At 45.0% G+C, this 19,870-nt stretch overlaps 1 protein-coding gene across 11 annotated transcripts in view; it reads right to left on the reverse strand.

The window, feature by feature from the left end:
• The window catches only part of NEXMIF (neurite extension and migration factor), a 170,411-nt gene that overhangs the window by 14,420 nt on the left and 136,121 nt on the right, over positions 1 to 19,870 (reverse strand). The window contains exon 1 of one of the 11 annotated variants that reach the window (XM_071813420.1): positions 537 to 561. The exons of the other annotated variants lie outside the window; for them this stretch is intronic. The gene's annotated coding sequence lies outside the window, so the exon portion shown is untranslated. Of the gene's footprint in view, positions 1 to 536; positions 562 to 19,870 lie in introns of those variants that run through there. 11 annotated transcript variants of the gene reach the window in all.

Genomic DNA, 19,870 nt, shown 5'->3' on the forward strand with positions numbered 1-19,870 from the left:
ATCACAATAACAAAAAAACCCCGCACAGCCTCACGTGCTGCCCTTACCCTGCTTAAGAGAACAAATACCATTTATTTAGGCTATCGCATTTTCGCTTTTCCACTCCGAAAGTCCAAGGTATTTCAGCAAGGTTAAATACTATATATCACCATCTCCTTCCCCAAAGTCCTTCTTTAGAAGGTGGAGCGGTGCTCTGCACCTCCACAGCACCCCTTGCATTGCCCAAAACTGCTTTGCGAAAGCAGCTCAGCCTTATTATCTCCAGATGGGTGAGTGGAGACACAAGAGAGGACTTGTCCCAGGTCACACAACAGCAATCTTGTGTTGGAGTCGGAAGAGAAACGCAGATATCCTGAGTGAGAACAGCCTGCCCTAGCTACCAGCTACTGCTCTCACCTTCCATGTGCCAGCAGGTATGAAAAGCTCCCCAAAAAAGCAGGTTTTGGGGAAAAATATCTTTAGTCTCATTCTTTACTCAAAACACTTCTTCATCACAAGAGCTCCTTTCTTGGAAGCCTCGTTCCTCAGCCACCTACCACCATCCTCACAGTCCCCGCTCATTTCCATCGTATGACCCCAAGTCGAGGCTGACTGGACTTGATGGTACTCTCCAGAGCAGCAAAACCGAGATCAGAATCAGGCCCAGATTTTCTCCTTTCCGCCGTTAAAGATGCCCCCACGTTAAAACGATCATGTACCTAAAAAGAAGGAGATCGTGCCATGGAGAGAAGCGGGGGAGTCCACAGCCATGGTGGCACAGGACAACCCTCATCAGTGCTCCCAATGGACACAATTTCACCTCTTTGACTATAAATTCAAGTCAGAATCTATTGTTTTCCCTCTGGCGACTTGAACGCAACTTTTTCTCTCTCATGGAAGAGGTACCAGATCGAAGCATTGTTTGAGGTGGGTTTTTTTGGTGGTTGTTGTTTGGTTCGTTGGTTATTTTTTTTGGTAAATCAACATTTGCCAATGTCTGATCTTCCCAGAGTATTCACTGCCCCAGGTTCAGCAGCCAAACTTCATTCATATTCAGGTTTTCAGTGGAGTCCTCTTAATTAACATGAAATCTTTAATACCGTCTTAGTAAGTGAAACCTTCACCGAACTTAAAGATGTTGTGACACCGAGAGTAAGATAAGAATAACAAGCATCAGTGACTCTATTTGCATATTTAGCGGAATATTTGACTAACCCTGAGAGTTTTACTTTGATGCAAATCCGCATTTGAAAGCTCTCGGGATGCGAGTCGGTTTGCTGCAGTAAGACCCCTCTCTCCCATCAGCATCCGCACCCTCCCCACCACCCTGGGCTCCCGCGGCAGGCAAGAAAAGCTCCGGCCAAAGCATCGCTGACGTGTTGTAGCACAACTCAAAACGCCAAAGCGCAGATCAGGCATCGTTGGGAGTTATTTCCGTGCAACTTGAAGAAGATTAACTTCTAAGTGCGAAAGCCGCTCCGTGTTTTCCAGTAACGGTCTACAGCTTCATGCCTCCTTGATAATATCTCCTGCCTATTAAATGTATCTTAATTAATAGAAATATTAATAAATTAAGTTTAAAAAAATCTATTAATGAAAATATTAATAAAATATCTTAAGCCTCAGGAAAACCAGAGGCTTCTCAGGAGACCAGAAAAGCACCCCTGGCCCTACACATGGGCCAGAATGACTTGTGGGGAAGGGGCTGTTTGCTGCCTGAGGAAGCTCTGGGAGAAAGAAAAGCTGAGTTGAGTAAGGAGCTGCAATAGACTGTGACCTGGTTTGTGCTTTGCACACCCTCGTGGTTTGCCAGACGGGAGAGAAATGTGCAAAGACCTTCCATTTTAATCAGCCACGGGCAGGTAGGTCTGGAGGATGGCGCATTGGGCTACACACTTTCAGAGACCTGAACCTGCTGCTCGCTCCACTGCACTCAGCGTGGATGTTGGGACCATCATCTTCAACGTACAGACGTTCCTAATCAATGCTCCTGTATACTCTGATCTCTACCGTCTTTCTGAAGTGCAGAGGTGATGCTCTGATAGAGGCTGATTCATGCAGGATTGGGCAGGGGCACCTCCTTCTTTCCTCAGACCAGCAGGGCATAAATCCCAGCACAAATCAGCTCTGCACCACAGCCCAGGCCCTCCCGGCCTCCCGCAAGTTAGCCAAATCAAGATACTAATGAAGTTTTCCTTGCTGTTCACTGCTTAACCTACAGGAACCAGCTTGAGGAGCAAGAGCCGATCCATTGTTGCTGTAGAAAGCTTCATCCTGCAAGTCAGGTCTTTGCTTTACCAGTACAATAAGCTGAGACCCACAGCTGTAAGCTCAGAAGCACAAGCTTCATCTCTGCACAGCTTTGCTGACCTGATTTTTGCCTGGGTCTACTGGTTTAAAGCAATTTGGTGTTAAATGCCACAGGTGGCCTGTTTTCAACCGGTAACATAATCACAGTCATATTAAAGTAACGGCTTGCAATGAATAAAACATAGGACAAAGCAGAAACAATAATTCTCCAGTAATGTAAATTTGTCACTTCCAGCGCACAGAACATCTCCAGAGAGAAAATAATGACGCGGATATAAAACACTAGTGAGCTCACCAAGAAAGATCCCAAGCATCTTAAAGAAGGCATCATCCTATTACCGCTGGGATTTCCAGCGGAGGAGGAGGGAGGACGGTGTTGGGTGAGGGCTGCACGCCTCTGCCTGCTGCTTCGTGCTCTGTCAGCTTGCAGAATCGCTGCAGAGTCGGCGCTTTGATGCAGTTTGCAAGCAGGTACGTGAGGGAGGCTTCTGCCTTTCCGTACTTCTGACCTATGCTCAACAGCCGACCTCCGAGGAGAGAGCAGGGCTCGTTTGGGCAACAGGCTGAGACAGCAAACAGCGGCAAGGTGGCCAAGCAAATGGAAGCAGAAAAAGAGGGGTTTTGGTGGGATTTTTAACCTTATTTTATTATTTTTTGGGATGTGTGTGCCTAAGGAGAAGTGCAGAAGGGACGCTGCCGGTGGATGTGATCCAAGGGCTGGAGAAGACAATGAGGGTGACAAAATGCAAGAATGAAGCAGATGTACCTGTGGACGATTATTTGCCTTGACCGCAGTGATTCAGAAAGCAGAACTGAGCTCTAGCGGTGAGATGCAAAGAGCTGAGAAGAGTTCAAACAGGGGATCTTCACATATGGTAAGAGAGAGATGAAGTGTGAATGAGACAGACAACCTGAAGCTTGCACAGACCTGCTGAACAAGAGAACCTTTTGGGAGCTGTGTGGCTATGAAATGTCAGATCCCAAGAGAGGACAGGGGGAAACACAGGCGTCTGTGAAAGAAAAGCTGACAAAGGGGCTTGGCGTGATGCAGAACAAGAAAAAAACCCCACAGACTAGGAATAACAAAGAGGAAGAGAACAGTTGGGTCCCTGGGAAGAAAAACTAACCTGAGAGAGGTCTGGGGTATAAAGGCGATGGGCAGAGAATACACCGGGTAGCACAGAACACAGAGCCATCTGTGGACAGAGGAATAAAAGGGAGAGAATATGGATTTCAGGCCATTGAATAGATATGTGACTGGGGTCACGCTATTATGAAGAACCGACAGGAGGAAAATCAGTCACCAGCTTGAAGTTTCTGAACCTGACTGGAGCCGGAGTGGATGGAGGAAGAGGACGGCAGGTGGAAGACAACGGTCAAAGACACGGAGTCAGAGGAACTCCAGGTCTCCAGGGGAGGAGGCAGGAGCACAGCTGGGCAGGCTCTGCTTCAAGGACGGTCACAGGTGGTTCAGTTCTAGGGAAGAATTCCAAACGATTTTTCTTGATTGCACCACGTACTTTAGGGCATTGGTCTGCTGAGATCACAGCTGGCGTGACTGAGAAAGATACAGGCTAAGGAAATCAAAGGGAAGAAGTTGCAGAAAGCAAGCAGCGGAGCTAAAAAATAATCCAACTACTTTTAAGCACAAGATGGACAAATTAATGGACAGAAGGACAGGACGCAGCTGCCTATGACAGCAGTAAACAGGACTCAGTGACCTGGAGAAATCCCTTTCAGGCCTATGAGTTGTGTCATGTGAAAGGCTGCGAGTGCCTCAAAAAAGCCCTCAGCATCCCAGCTGAGAAAATGCTCCGTTCCTCATGCTCCCCGTCAATTTTCCCACTGCTTGTGCTAATGGGCTCGTCCAAAAGCTGTGAGCGACCAGACTGCACGCAAGCGTCTGGGAGAACCCAAACGAGCACCCAAACTGGATCCTCTGATGTAAACCTCCCTGTGATATATAGAGGCAATATCCCGGTAGAACATCCCTTCATGGGTTCTTTGGATTAAAACCTGATTATTCCTTTTCCTATAAATTCAACAGGGTATGCAAAGCAACAGCAATATGATCAATGCTCCCTATAGGAAATGAAAACAAAGGAGGCCAGTTTTTTAACTAGAACAGAAGAGGAAATGCCCGAATTGCAAAGCTAAAACATCTGGACACATTCTCACATCCATCTCCAGTCAGGAAAATGATGGGCCTTATGTTCCCTTAAAACTGGCACTTTTTTGTACAGCTTGGATTTACCCATGTTCCTATGAGCATTAATTGACTCACAGAATTTTCCAGCGCAAGTGGTGATGGTCACAGCAATGCCCTGGAGCACTTACAGGGCGTAAAGCCAGCCAGTTAGCCAGGACTGCTGTGCAATCTAGTGCTTGGCTGCAGATATATACACACACACATATATATATAAATATATATCCACAGCTAGTTGAACATCTGTCTCCTTGTTCATATTTCCTGGGCACCAGCATGATACTGTTGAAGTTTAATACAACCCTCCCAAGCAGAGGAGAATAAACAGCCCAGGAGACTGATTGAAAGTCCACCTACACATACGGGAATTCTATTAGATGGACTAGATTATGGGTTAGCAATAGCTGTTCCATAATTAAAGTTGAATATACGAAAGGTCACTAGCACCCAGACAAAATCCAACATGCCAGTTCCTATTTACACACAGCTTTTACATATCGAGTGCTTCTATTTGGTGTAGATCGTGAGGGCAGAGGGAGAAGATCCGAAGTGAAGGAAAATCTTTTTATGGAGAAGTGGGGGAAGAAAGTGAAGAAGAAGATGTGGCTCATTTTCCTGCAGAGCTGTGAATAAGCGCAGGTGTTCTACATATGCAGTTGTATCTTTCAAAAAAAAAAGAGCTTTAGAGAAATTAATTACATGTCAGAGCCTCTGACAGGTCTTTTAAGAATTACGATACTTTTGAATGAAAACATTATATACTTAAAAAGAAATACCATGTAAATGTCTCCAAGATATTTACATTCAATGGAGTAATAGTAGAAAAGAATTCAGCTCTACCCGTTGTACGAATGGATGCTGAACATGCTGTGCTCTTCCTAACAATATCTCCTGACCTTGCAGGACTTCATTAACTCTCCTGTAGAAGCACAAACAAGAGTTCAAGGGCCCAGAATCAGCTGTAAACACAAATCACACCCTCTGGTGGTTTTGGTTTTGTTTTCCCTTTAGCCCTGACACAAGCCGGGCAGGGCCCAGGACAGAGCTCCCCATGGCGAATGTTACACCTGGCTCATTGCTCACTCACCCAAAGGATTTTCCTACCAGATTCTGAAATTCCCAGATCACTTTTATTCCATAGATTCCACTTGAGCCTTGGTTTGTCACTATAATTTGATAACTGGTGGGTGAAGCGATAAAAATTTTCACTTGCCGGCAGATAGAGATGTATTTTACTCTCTACAAAGAGGTCCACTGGAAGGACCCCTCTGAATAAACCTGGGTTTTTTTCCAAGAATTTCCATTTCTATTTAGGCCAAGGGTCTCTGAATTTCACCCAGCACCACGGCAAGAAAAAAGTACAAAGAGCACATAAGGTTTCCAGAGTGGATGGGGTTGGAAAGGTGAGGTTTGTAAGGAAAGGTACAGCGCAAACCCATCCTCCCACACTGCTCATCATCAAGTGCTTCTCAAGTCCACAAAAGGGATGTTGGACCTTGGGATTCTGGTTTTAAAACTATTTTTCCAGGAAAATCTCATGAAGAAATTGTATCTCCCAGCAGTTCCCCGGGCTTTTCCTACCAGTAATGGGGAATATGTGGGAGAAAAGGCCAAATGAGGAGAAACAGAAAACAAAGGTGGCCTTTCTGGGTCAATGCCAGCAGTGGATCACCTAAAACCCTTCAAGAAGTTCAGGTTTGATAGAATCAACATGAGCTGAGAGTATGTTTGGCAACCTAGGTCTAAATACAGATAAAAGCCTTCAATTAGGACTAAATGGGGGGGAAATAATGAAATCAATGTAAAAAAAAAAACAACCACAAGTTTGCGGAGAAAATGGAGAACAGAAAAACCATGAAAAGAAGAAACAATTTACCAACTCGTGTGTTCCCAGAAGGTGTGAAGGATGGATGGATTGTTAATATTCATTGCAAACCTCCACTCTGTCCTCAGCTGAAAGCAGATGCAACAATTACTGCAGAGCCCGAGCCCCAACTCCAGCAGACCCCAAGATATGATACTAAGAGCAGACTATTTTAGAGCTGACGCTGAAATAAATGACAGTTTCTGACCTTTCTCTGGGAGGACATAAGGTGCAAGCGTTTCAAGACCTGTCACAAACAACCTCAATGAAAAAGGAAGGAAGTGAACAAAATTATAGCCTTCCTGACAAAGTGCAGGTAAAATACAGAAGGAGCTTTCTCTGTAAATGTATTCTTACACATCAAGAACAGCAGTATATCATAAAGGGAAAAAGGCGGCAATTAAAATCCTTGAGAAGCTGAAACGCATGAGGGAGTGTCTGAAATACGGTGTATTTCAGCATAATACTGTACTGTATTAGGGAAAGGATAGCTGCCAAACCCAAAAGACGAGAGTACCAAGATGAACAAAGAGAATGTGAAGAATCATTGCACTACGGGTATGCAGAGGATGAGGCACTAGCTGGGGAAAGGGGGAACCTCATGGGGAAAAAGAAGTCCAAGTAGTAATGCAGAGAACAGAGGGATGGAGAAAATGGGAAGAAAAAGGATGGTCCGAGTCCAAAAGCAAAGGACAGCGGCTGTGGATGAGCACAGCTCAGTGCCACGTCCCCAGAGATGGCAGTCGAGAACCCGTTAGAAAGCCCATGACTCAGTAAGGAAGAAACAAATGTCCCTTTTCACCAGACATGGGATGAGTTTACACTGTGGGGCCAGGGAATATTCCCCTGGGAATAGCAAGGGTGAGGAAATGCAGGAGCGCGGGCAGACTCAGGAGGGTTGCCGTGGGTACACCCCATTGTAGGGTCAAGAAGCAGGAAGAGGATTCCTGGCTACCAAGTACAAGGGAGGACTATGAAGGAGAGTCTTTGGGTTTCTTTTTGGTCATCATCTCTCATAAGATGGGAAGGAAATTAAGCAATAATTAGTGTCCCCAGCTCCATAGTTTTGAAAAGCACTGGCAAACTGAGGGCTAGATTCACCTGAAAATGACAAAGAATATCAACTTTGGTTTAGGTGTGATGGCCTAAAGTAAAAACATTTCTATAATTATTAAAAGAGATGAGTAGCCTTATCTGAAGAAAGACGGTTTTACAATTGATGACAGACAGACCTGTATTAAGCCGTTGGTACAAGCCTATTAACAAATCAGTGATGAAATCTGTCAGAGATAGAGCTGCCACCTTGCTCCCCAGGACAGGCTTGTAATTTTATGAGCTAAGTGCATCCTTTCTGTCTCAGCAGACAGGCTGCTGGATGAGGACTTCAGGTCCACCCTGACCAAAGGTCACCTCAGAAGAAAATTAACAGCAGCAGCTCTCCAGGCAGGGTTAGAGCCTTCTTTTCACAGCTTATTAGGATGACTAATATATTTAGGGAAGCAGAAGTTACCTCTTTGTCTGGGATGAGGGGAAGGCAAGAGAGGATTTTAGGGAGTTCCTAAACTTAGTTCTTGATACTTCAAGACTGCAAAGAACAGAGGAAAAGGGAATATTTGTTGGAAAAGCAAGACCTGGATGTATCTGGAAGAGGAAGAACCGTGATCTCCGCGGCACTGGCACATATTTTAGGGCTTGATATGCTCTGTATAGCTCCATAAGGATCATAAATCATCTGGTCTCATCATTTTCTAGCAGACCTGACTTCTGTAGATGGGAACTCAAAATATACCCAATATTCAGGAACAGCACACATCTGCCCTATGCTGCCTCTCAGCACAAGATATGTACAGAGATTTGCAGGAGTATCTAAAAGCAAATCAATACATTGCTATGGGAAGTTGGTATAGCCATGAAGACAGTGAGTAGCTCACTGACAAGGCTTATTAACAAATCCTAAGAACACAAACCACCACCATCAGCAACACACCAAAAAGCAAAACAAGAGTCAAACCAGAGCAGCCCAGGACTGAGCCCCTTCCAACCCCGGGGTTCAAAACTGGCAGAGTGGTCCCAAAACATCACCCAGTATGGGAAATTAGAGGTAAACTGACTGTTGTGCAAATCAGTAAAGCAAATAAACTTATTCTCTGAAACAAATACTAGGCCAGCCGAAGAGAAGCTAAAAAAGGTTGTCAATCCGTTTCATAAGAGATACTAAGGAAAAGAGACGCTTCAAAAACTGTCTGGTTTAGCTTGTGTGAGAGGCAAAACCCAGCCGCAGCAAGAACCAGGAGAGAACGTCCTTAAATGATGCCCCAGGGGACGGGGAAGCAGATCCTGCCGCGTACCCAAACACTGACAAGCAAGGAGATCCATGTTGGTTTACAGCTGAATTCTAAGGGCTCTGAAACGTTTTAATGGCTCTGATTAATTAGGGCATGCACGGAGGGGATGCTCCCTCCCACTGGAAGGGACTGAAGAGAGCTGTAGTAAGCACACAGGTAACAGATTGTGCCCACTTTCTGTCCTATAGGCTCGCTTCATCACTAGGTGTCAATGCCGAACGCTGGCTGTCACACGGCCACGCGGTGACCGAGCTGGGCGTGCGACTCCACGTCACTCAGGATTCATTGGAGACAGATAAACTGCTGATAAAATTAAGAGGGCACTTAATACACTACACGACAGTCACAAAAATAATGTCCGAGATACCACAGCAAATCAAACTGAATGGGAAAAAAGCAGCAGAAGCATTTTTCTTTAGAGGGGAGTTGAGAATTTACATTTTGGCTTTGTCAGGAAGAGCTGGCATTGCTGTGCTGGCATGTAGGGGTGCCTCAATGGGGTTAATATTAGTAAACGGGGTCCCCACTGCTGCCGCTGCCCCATGTTCCGCCTGCCGAGCCGCCGGCCGCTATGGGGGGAAGAAGAAAAGATGCCCAAAGAGAGCTTGTAACGCTGCTTTTTGCCTTTCCTCCTTAAAAGCAACTGTATTCCAAACATGTAGCTTTCACTTAATCTCTGGATATAAAGTTGAGATAAATCAGGAATGTAAAGGGCCTGCATTTCTGAGAAAATTAGGCTGGAATGATTAAAAACCCCGACTCTCATAAATCTGCAAATGTTGAAAATTCAGTGTGATAGTGGGGTATTAACCTTACAAAAACACAAGGACCTCTCCAAAGCTAATTATGTATCAGTCTAGTCTAAAATAACAAAAGCCATTAAAAAATAGTTCATGATGGAGATCTCCTGATGGGCAGAATTGCTTCATTTAAATGAAATTATTATCAAAATTCTCTTTCTGCGGTAGTATTTACAGATAGGTCTACAAGACGGTATCTCAAAAGCTTAGCAAACCCTTCCTATGAACCTAATCAGGAAATACGAGAGACTGAGGTCAAGCACATTAATATTACAGGAGCTTCCTAAGGAAGGGGATATTTCACAGTCCCTCGCACACTGGATATTATCAAATAACTCAGCTGAAGAACGGTGTGTAAAACTTTGTTTAAAGATACAGATTAATACGGAGTCAGAACAGCACGAGGGAATGGATTCAACAGAGCTATACTGGAGAAAAGACTCTGTGCTAAACTCTATTATCTCTTTTTTTGACTTCTTACGGTTCCCTATCAGAAATATTCTCATCCCTGTTAACCACCAGGTTTAAAAAAAAAAAAGAAGGAAAAGAGGAATATTTTTTTGCATGAATTTGTAATATATTAAAGTTTGGACTAAGGAGGGCAATTAAGCTGGCTGGTGCTGGAGGAGGATATGAAAGCTCATCAGGATATTTGCAGTAACCCTAGTGGGGTAAACATTTCTCTTTTCTAATATCTTCAAATTAGAAATTTTATAGGAAAAAAAGAAATCTTAGCAAAGCTCGTTTGTCTCTTATTAGCAATTAGCCGACACGGACTCGGGATAAAAAATGTGAATTTCTAAAGTATATGTAATTTTCATAAAAGCACAGAGAGTAAGACCAAATAACTGAGTGCTTGGCTTAGGCACAGGAAGAAATTAAGCTGGAGCAACGGGAGGAAGGGCTTGTTCCTCCCGTATTTTCACCCCATCGACAATAAAAGGCTGAAATGTGGGCCATCGTCAGCTTGGTGAAACTAAGAAAAGCAGATTGCTAGAAAAGAGGCAAGGGTGAGAGACCCTGGAAAGAAAAGGTGATGCTCCTCAGCAATGTGCAAGACAAATCCTTTAGCCATTACATCCAAGTTTCTAGCCAGATCCTGAGAATATTCATGAAAAACTCTAAGTTTTATAAGGATTTTTCCTTTTTATATAAATGACTATATTGATAGTAGATGAGCTCTTCCATATGATTTCCTCTTTAAACTTCCAACCTCATGCAATTCCTGCCTATTCCTTGTGCTGGGAAAGGAAAGCCTGTGCTTTCAGCTCCAGAGTACAACGCTGGGGTTGCTTCTGCTCATTTGCTTTTGCTTTTAAAACCTCTAATTACACAACCAGGTAGCAGCTCTTAGATACATCACCACCATAGTCTTCTCCCAGAGACCACCTGGCTGTATTGGGTCTGCCAGGCGAGGCGAATCTAAAAGCGACTTACGCTTATAGAAACTATACAGTACCTACCGACTTATGCATATTTTCATAATAGAGTGACTAGTTTCCTATAGCTGACACAGTCGGACTGCCAAATTTTACAGGTAAAATAGCTTCACAGTCTCATCCCGTGATGTGCAACTGAAGGAGCGAATGCTTCTGACTAAAAAGGGAATAAGGGTAGGTAGGAAAAGCAAATGATCAAAACACTTATCACACCGAGAAAAGAATTTATTAGGCCCGATAAGGAGCCTGAATTTATGACAATTATAAGATACCATCCATTTTTCGCTAATAATTCAGAAAAAGAATGAATTATTTGAGCAATAATATGCGATCATTTATTTAAAGGCTTATTATAACGTATACGCTGGAGGAAGCAGAGCTAAGGTTGCATGAACATTTTAACGCTTACGTTTCTGGACCGTTATACCTCACCATTCAAATGCAGAGGTTTAATAGCACTGTATTTAGTTTTAAAATACAGTGGCTGTTTTAGTTTATGGGGCTCCTGCATGTATAAAACAGCAAGCGATTTTACAAGGTCGTTTTATTTGCATTCTACTTTTCCTCCACTTTCCTATTCACGTTTAATAAATCTGCCAACATCTGCCTTTGAGAATTGGTTCATTTATTTAAAATTCCCCAACAACTCCATCCGCAACTCTGCATGCCTTAGCAGTTCACCCCATTAGACAAAAGCGTCACTTAAATACAAAGCTACATCTCTTAATTTTCGCTTGGAAAGATTTTGGGTTCTGCCAAACGTTGAAGGCGATTTCTGAAGGCAAAATCCTGCATTAAGAGAGATTGCAGTTCCTAAGATATCAGTCCAAATCTCCATCTGTATCCAGGTAACAATCCGGAATGCTGATATTTAAGAGGAAAAATATCTGGACAGCTGCCCTAGCTCCCTGGGAAGCGATGTTTAGTTAAAACCTTGGATATCGCTGAAAGAAGATGTGGAGATGTCACACTGGGGCTGAAGCATTTTTTCAAGTGCTGAATTATTCACCCGTAAATCTCAGATGTGAAATCCAAATGCTCCGGTACTGCCCTGGCTTTAGACAATGTCTAATTCCTTTCTGTGCCACTGCGGGGTCTCTTCATCAGCTTGCTTTCATCTATAATCACAGCCAGGTCATGGATTATTAGTCATATTCACAGCAGAATTCAAACCCTGCTACACCAATCAGCCAGCTTGGGACTCCCGAAATGCTGCCCCTGCATCAATAACCGCGCAGCTCACTGTCACGCCAGAGGACCCCAGCACTGCTTTACAGGGGACACGAAGAGAAATAAGAGATAAGGAAAGAAAATAAGATCATGAGAAAACAGAGCTGAAGCGATGAGCTGAGGACGGGCCACCAGAACAACCAGCTGCTGCTGCGGCTCTACACAACACCGCCACGCACATCGGAAACTTGAGTTATTTTTACCGTGCCCCTTTCCTGCGATGTAAATTCCTTCAATTTAGGAAAAACCATTTGATGCTTTGGGCTCCTCTTTCACAAGCCCCAGGTACAGCGAGTGCTGCTCCCCATCCAACACAATGTGCAGCCCCACCAGTACAGCATCCTTACTGGGAGCTGCTGAAAACCAGGGACCCGTCACCAGTTGGTACCAGCCACTGTCACCTTGTCATTCCAGCTGTCACACACAGGTCACTGGTCCCAGCAATGCCCCACAGGTCCCGCAACCATCTCCCGGCCCCGGCATCCATTATTTTCCTTTTTATTAAAATTTTTGTTAAACAAAGCAGAATTCAATACGTTTCCCCGTTCTTTCTCCATGCAAACATAATAGGAAGGAAAAAAATATCATAAACAAAGGCATTTATCAGTTTTTGCTGGAGGTGTTACTCTGCATATTGAGCTGCACGGCTGCAATTGTTTCATTAGGAAAACCTCGGTTATGTTTGCAATGTTAACGAGTCTTGGAGAAGAGAGAAAAAACATACTACGGGCAATGCCACAGCAAAGATAAATAGGTAAACACCCTATGCCTGACGTTAGTTAACACATCACAGCTTCACTCACTTAAGGCAGCCATGAAATCAGCTCTTCAGTAAAAACAAAATAATTGTTTCCAAATCTGTGCTCACAATGTGAGTGAAGCAAGGAACGATGTAACGGGGAGGGAAAGCTCATCTTTGTTTTATGTTTTAATTCTTCTGGTTTGTCTTCGCCTACTGCAAAGACCCGCCAAGTACCTTGTTTTTCACAAAACACAACTTGTATGATATTTCCTCAAAAATGAACAATCTGTCTTTTCTTAAACTTTCTCAGAAGTCGGCAGGGATGTGTTCCCAGCCTCTGATGGACACTGTTTCTTGTCATTTCCAAAGTATCCCAGCCAAATCTGTAGCAATGACAGAAACCACAAGAACTGAGCCTCACATCGCAAAGAATGAGACTGTGACAAAGTCAAAACCAAACTGAAAGGAGCCTATTAAATGCAAACCAAAGGAAGAATTCATGGTTTCTTACCAATTTTCTCCAGAAAACCAAGACCAGATCACGGATAACTCATCATCTGTGACAAAAATGGATCTGTTGGAATATCCTGCAGACCCTGGCGCGTTTGGAAACAAGGCTTGCTCTTCAAAGACAAACAGTCATGACATGCAATCCAATAAGGCAAATTTGCTCGTGTTCCTGCTGTCACCCTCCTCTCCATCACCTGCCCATGCCATCCCGGCCCTCAAACACATGCAAAGATTTAAGGGAGGACCAAGTGGCAGCAAATCTTAATTTTCAAGAGAAGGATGCAAGCAACAGATGGACATCCAGTGCTACCTGAACCAAATTCTCCATTCACCTAACGAAACGATGGCTGACATTCATTACAGACCCCAATAAACAGTGACAAAGAGTGAAATACAAAGGAAAATGGAGCTTGGGGATCCTGCGTTTCCTACAGGTCTCGTACAAACACCTCGAATCTCATTTTGGACCTTCTGAACTATTCAGTGCTTTTTTGGGCAGCAGCCACCAACTACACAGGGGCTTTTGTCTATTTTTGACCTCAAATTGATTGGCGATTTTGAAGAACGCACTGCAAATTGCTCTGCTAATCACAGCAACTCCAGCCATGTAACCATATTAAAATAACACCAGCGCCGAGACAGAAAACCGGGAACAGCCAAGAAATGCTGAGTTGAGGTTTCACGCGCTGGATCCTTCGCCTTGCCTGTTTGCATCGGGATGCTGCAGCCTCCTTGTTTTTTTTGCCTCCGCAGCGATCTGGTTCCAGATTCCAGATGGCTGCTCGCAGCCATCAACAATAATAACAGTATTTTAACGACGCTTTATGTTTCCTAAGCGCTGGGGCACGTTTGCAGAAAAGCGAGTGCTTTTGCGGCGGCCGCGTGGAGCGGTGGGTGTTGACTTTCCCAGGCTGGCGGCGTACATCACTCACCGGAGCAGAGCTGCAGCCCTGTGGTTTTAAAATGCAAGTGTCAAGCGTACCTGGAAAAGAGCACTCATACAGCTGAAAAATAATGTATTCCTCCAAGGAAACATTGACAGACACAGAGTAAGGAGAAGATTTAAAATTCCGCTTATGCCAAATCCTTTTACTGCAGATAGGGAGAGATGGGGCTTATCGACAAGAGAGGGAAGGCGGCAATCTGCTCTGAGCACGGGGATGCCTGCGTCTGCCCTCAAGCCCTGTGCAGCTCTGCCCTCCCCAGGGACCCAGCTCTAAACCAAAAAAGCCTTAGGGAGCATCATCTTCTCCTCTGTTTCCCAACAGCCTGCAAGGACAGAGTGGATTTCTATCCCCAGCTCCCACACGGGCAGGCTGAGATCCCAGCATCTCCTATGAGGGTCTGGAGAACTCAGGGCACCAACTCCTGCTCTAAGGTAAGAGTTCTGTCACAGAGACACAATGCCACTGTCAAGCATGCTTTGGAAAGTGCGTTCTGTGTTATTTTCCACCTCATCAGTTCAGATTTAAAATAAAAAAACAGTTGGATAAACCAAACATCGTCCTCCAGACTCTAAGCAGGGACACACACCATGCTGGTCCCTGTCACCGCCATGGGTCATTGGGGTTCAGCACTCCGAGCTCAGGCAAAGGGGCAGGACCCTGGGTAAGAAGGGGATGTGCTGCATCCAGGATGTGCTGCTGTCTGTGTGGGACAGGCATCAGAAGCGTTAGGGAAACGGCTCTCCAGTAGATGTGGCTTAAACGTCTTCAGGCAGAAGCATCTGCCTCCCAGATGCTGATGGGTGTCCCAGTTACTGACTGCCCTAAACAACAGATAGAAAGGGAAGGGGAACAATACCCTCGCCACCGGCTGACAAACACAAAGGTCGATCCGGAAGGATAAATCACCCAGTTCTCTCCTTCCACGCATTTCACTGACACCGGTGAAATATCTTCTACAATGGATGAAATCAAAGTCCATCGTCAAGTTCAAGAACACGTTTAATGCAGCTCTATTCATTTCAAGGAGGGTCTCTACAATGGATAGCTTTCCCCTTCAAAAATTATTCAAAACTGCACGCTTCCTTTTTATCCTTCTGCATCTTAACATTTAAAAACGAAATACAGCATATTTGTAACAGGAGAAACAGATACCAATCATAGCCTGCTGTAAAAAGTGTATTTCACAGACTTTCCATGGTACAGGGCCAAGGACCACTTGTTGATAAATTAGTTTCACTAGGAGAGGGGAAAGACATATTTGTGAACACCATAAGTGGTGCTATTGTTGAGCAACTTGATGGAAGTTCAGTAAAACGTGTTGTGCAGGTTTTATTTAACCTCCTTTAAATCAAATTAACGGACAGGGATGGTGCCTAGGGACAAAGCAGAATCCTACACATATCTGCACCAAAGCGTATCTTTTGAGCTAAGGAATATCTAGAACAAATAATTCACTTGGGCTGCCCTTATCCCTTTAGGACTCATCTATAATTACAAGGACCTGAGCAGCTCCATAGTACAACTTCAGTTTTTATGTCACATAAGAAACGGGCAGGAAGCGACACAACACAAAGCAGCATCATTTCAGAGAGCTCCGCAATGCCACTAAGATCCCCCACAAAACTAGAAACCTGCAACGAGCTCCATTCGAAGCTCAAGATCACGCATGTATTTGCTGATGGAAAGAGGTTTGGTACCACTGGATGAGCTGCAGGTAGACATGGGTGCATAAAAGAAGAAAGAGAAACAACAAAAAAGCCCTACTACCTTAAAAGCAAGATGGAAAAGGAGCCGAAAGCCAAGATGCATTCAAACCACACAGCAAGCTTTTAAAACCAAAGATACAGGCAAAGAAAACGTTTTGGGTAAAAGCTGGCTGGGAAATCTGGGACAAGAGCCTGGGTTTGTGACTGGAGCCTTCCCGCAGTGCAGGGGAAATGAGCCCCTGGGATCCATGCCTGGGAAACACCACGTCCACCCCAAAACAAGCAGGGTCTTGTAGAAGATTTAGACTCCTGGAAATAAGTACAGAGCTCCAGATCACAGAGATAACAGGCCACCCAAAAAGTGACCTGGGATTTCATTAGGGCTAATAACTGTGGAAAAAAGATGCTCCCAAAAGTGCATTACAAATTCAGTCTGTAGAAATTCTTTCCAAGGTATCTCGGTTAAAGCAAATGATGTGCAGGTGATTCTGCCTCTGGGAGCAGCAGTGGGAGCAGGAGCTGGTGGGGACAGAGGCTGCAAGGAAAGCAGGGAGCGGGATGAGGCTCTGCGGGGGGCGGGATGGGAAGCGACCGAAACCTTTGCGGTGTCCCAGGCCCGCCGCTGAACTCTACCTGCACAAGCGCCTGCAGCGCCAAAGCACAAACTGATCGAATCTCCTCTTTGCTGAACAAAATGCAGCTGGAACACGGGAGCTTGCTCAACTCTAGCATGGAGGAAAACCGTGGTGGCGATGAGGAGTGAAGGCGAGCGGGCAGAGGTGCTGGGTGCCCCACGCTGTGATGCCACAGCACCCTGCGCTCAAATACAACAAGTTATTGTCGCGCGTGCTTTCTGCTGATGAACCGGAGATGTTCTCCTGGTTGAAGAATGGGAGAGGGTTTTCCCGGTGGTCTAGCAGGTACCAGCACAAGCCAGCACCATGAAAAAGCCAGCCTTTGTCTTGGCAGGAAGGACGAGAGCGACAACCCGCTGAAGAAACTTTAGAGCAACTCATAAATTAAATCTTAAACTAGTCCTCAAGCTGTGTCCACAGCTCTTGTTTAAGGAATAGCGCAAGGTCTTGAAGTCACTTAGAGGACTCCTGTCCATTACCATGGAATGCTGATGCCTTGAATGATGCAGCAGGCAGAGCCTGGTTTTTCACCCTGGCTCTTCAAAATGGGGATTGGCATGTCGAAGTATATCTAAAGCGCAGGGGACAGGCTGCTTTCACAGCAGGACAAGGCCCGCAGCAATTTAAAGTGATGGCTTTTGGCTTGCCACGTTGGAGAGGTTAATGGAGAAGGCATTGGACAGCATGTCTCTCAGCCTGTTTGTTAAACCGACATGATATCCCAGTGCATGCTAAAAATCTCTGAGCAGGAACTGATAAATGGGCTGCGGTAAGCTTAGGGCTGCAAAGCTGAGACTAGACCCAAAGAAATGTGAGTTGCTTCAAAAACAGCCAATTTACCCTGGGCACGGCGAGGTGGAAGCTGTCACCGTCTAAATGAGAACAGAAGCTGTCAGGACCAGCCAGGCCCTCGCTCGCTCCTGGATGCGGAGTTTCAAAGGGCTTGGGCTGGGTTAAAAAAGGCTTGTTTTCGAGTTTGTCGATTTTTCAAAACACTGTACAGGAAAACAGAGCTCTTGCAGTGACAAGCAGAGCGGGATGTAGCACCCCAAGAGCTACAGCCTGGCTCACCCCCATTTAAAATGCTTTTAGGGGATGGGTGACAGTTTTAGGGCTTCTGCTCTGGGTTCACCCCTACCTGAAAAACACAAAAGTCTTGACAGAGGAGTGCCTTATCACAGCAAAACTAAGCACTGTAGAAAATAAGCAATTAAACCACTCACAGTGATTAAATCCATAAAACATTTTCACTGTTATTTGTCTGGGAATAACTTGCTAGAAATGGCAGACCTCGCTTATGTGTAATATGTTTAGGGAGCCGTAGAAATCCCACGGGATGAGATACCAGGCATCCTGCAGCACTCTGGTTTTGCAATGAAATGCAGCCAAGGGCCCAGCAAAGGTTGCACTGACATCCTGGCTGCAAAGCTGAACCAGGAGGCAAAGGCCATCTGATGGGAAAGAGCATACATAGCACTTCTACACCCGGAAAAAAGATGTCTGAAACTATTAAAACCTGTGCTAGAAGATACATACAGCTCAGATCACCACACGTGTAGTTACAGGGCTTTTGCTGAGTATTGCAGCAAAACAAAAATTGATCCAAAGAAGTGAGGAAGTGACTGAAAATGACAGGAACCACAGCTCAAGGTGAAGATCTCCAAGGTTCACGTTAGAATCACAGAATCATTTTACTTGGAAGACACCCTCAAGATCATCAAACCCAACCATTAACCCATGTCCCTAAGAGACTCATCTCCATGTCTGTTCAACCCCTCCAGGGATGGTGACTCCATCACTGCCCTGGGCAGCCTGTTCCAATCCCTGACAGCCCTTTCCGGGAAGAAATTTTTCTAATATCCAATCTGAACCTTCCCTGGTGCAGCTTGAGGTCATTTCCTCTCATCCTGTTGCTTGTTACTTGGGAGAAGGGCCCAACCCCCTCCATGCTCCAACCTCCTTTCAGGCAGTTGCAGAGAGCGAGAAGGTCTCCCCTCAGCTCCTGTTCTCCAGGCTGAACACCCCCAGTTTCCTGTTGAATTTAAAATCTGAGAATAGAAAACATTTCCTGGTCTTATTTTTTAATCGAGAGGTTCCCAATCAAGAAAATAACCTATGATAACTTACCAAAGTGACCCACAGACCTGGGTGCAGTGACTGTGGGGTAAGGAAGGAGCTGCAGAGGACACTCACGAGCCCCAGGGCTCAACCTACATCTCCACGTAGCGAACAGCAACACGCTGCTGCATGGGCAACTGCAGTGCAAACCGGGGTTGGGAGGAATACAGATATTTTTTCAGCATCCCCTCAGGCAGAAAAGGCTCGTAGTCATGATTTTGGCAATATATCCACCTTTGACCTCAGTGTGGATGCTCCAGGTCCAGCCAGTTTCCCACAGGGACCCACCAGGGTCCATTAGCCATGGGCAAGTGGGAAATTTCCATGCAGAAACCTGAGCCCTGGTAAGATTTATTTACACGGGGGCCAGTAGTCCGGTTCTGTGTCTCAGTCTGCCAGGTGACAAATGCCCTCGTCTCCCATTTACTTCAAGATGTGCCGAGAGCCTTTCAGAAATTAAACCTCTTTATTCCAAGGTAAATGACGCATGTTTTGCTGTACAATCTCTTTGCCTATTATCCACCGTGCCCATTACTGAATGCAGGTGTCACAGAAGGTGCAACTCCATCGTACTGAAGGGCTTTCGTCCTCCTTTCTTCGAGCGAGTAATGTTTTCTCTCAATAGCAACCAGATCTCTGGTTGAATTGGCTCAGTCGTGTCAGGTCACTGCAGTAACTCCCCTGCCTACCAGCACAGATTTTTCTTCTAGCTTACTGTTGCTTTTCCTGGCATTGATTTGCTAATATTTCATTAATATATCCCTGATATGTGTTCTTTGTATAGCTTGGGAAAAAAAAAGACATCGTTACTCTTTCTCTTTAGATCCGATTGTGGGAGGGAGGTGAAGTGCCACTGAATTTATGCTAAGATTTAAAAGGATGCTATCAATTTGAAACTCACAAAGTACTTCAGGTTTTTTTTCACCTCAGTTAACAATCTAGCAGCACTGTACAAGTGAAGGATTTTAAATGATCTAAATTTAGTGCTTCCAGCTCACTCAGTGTGATCAGCTCTGACTGTTTGGTGTTTTTCCCAAAG

This window comes from Patagioenas fasciata, chromosome 11, assembly GCF_037038585.1.
Source record: "Patagioenas fasciata isolate bPatFas1 chromosome 11, bPatFas1.hap1, whole genome shotgun sequence".
Classification (NCBI taxonomy): Eukaryota; Metazoa; Chordata; class Aves; order Columbiformes; family Columbidae; genus Patagioenas; species Patagioenas fasciata.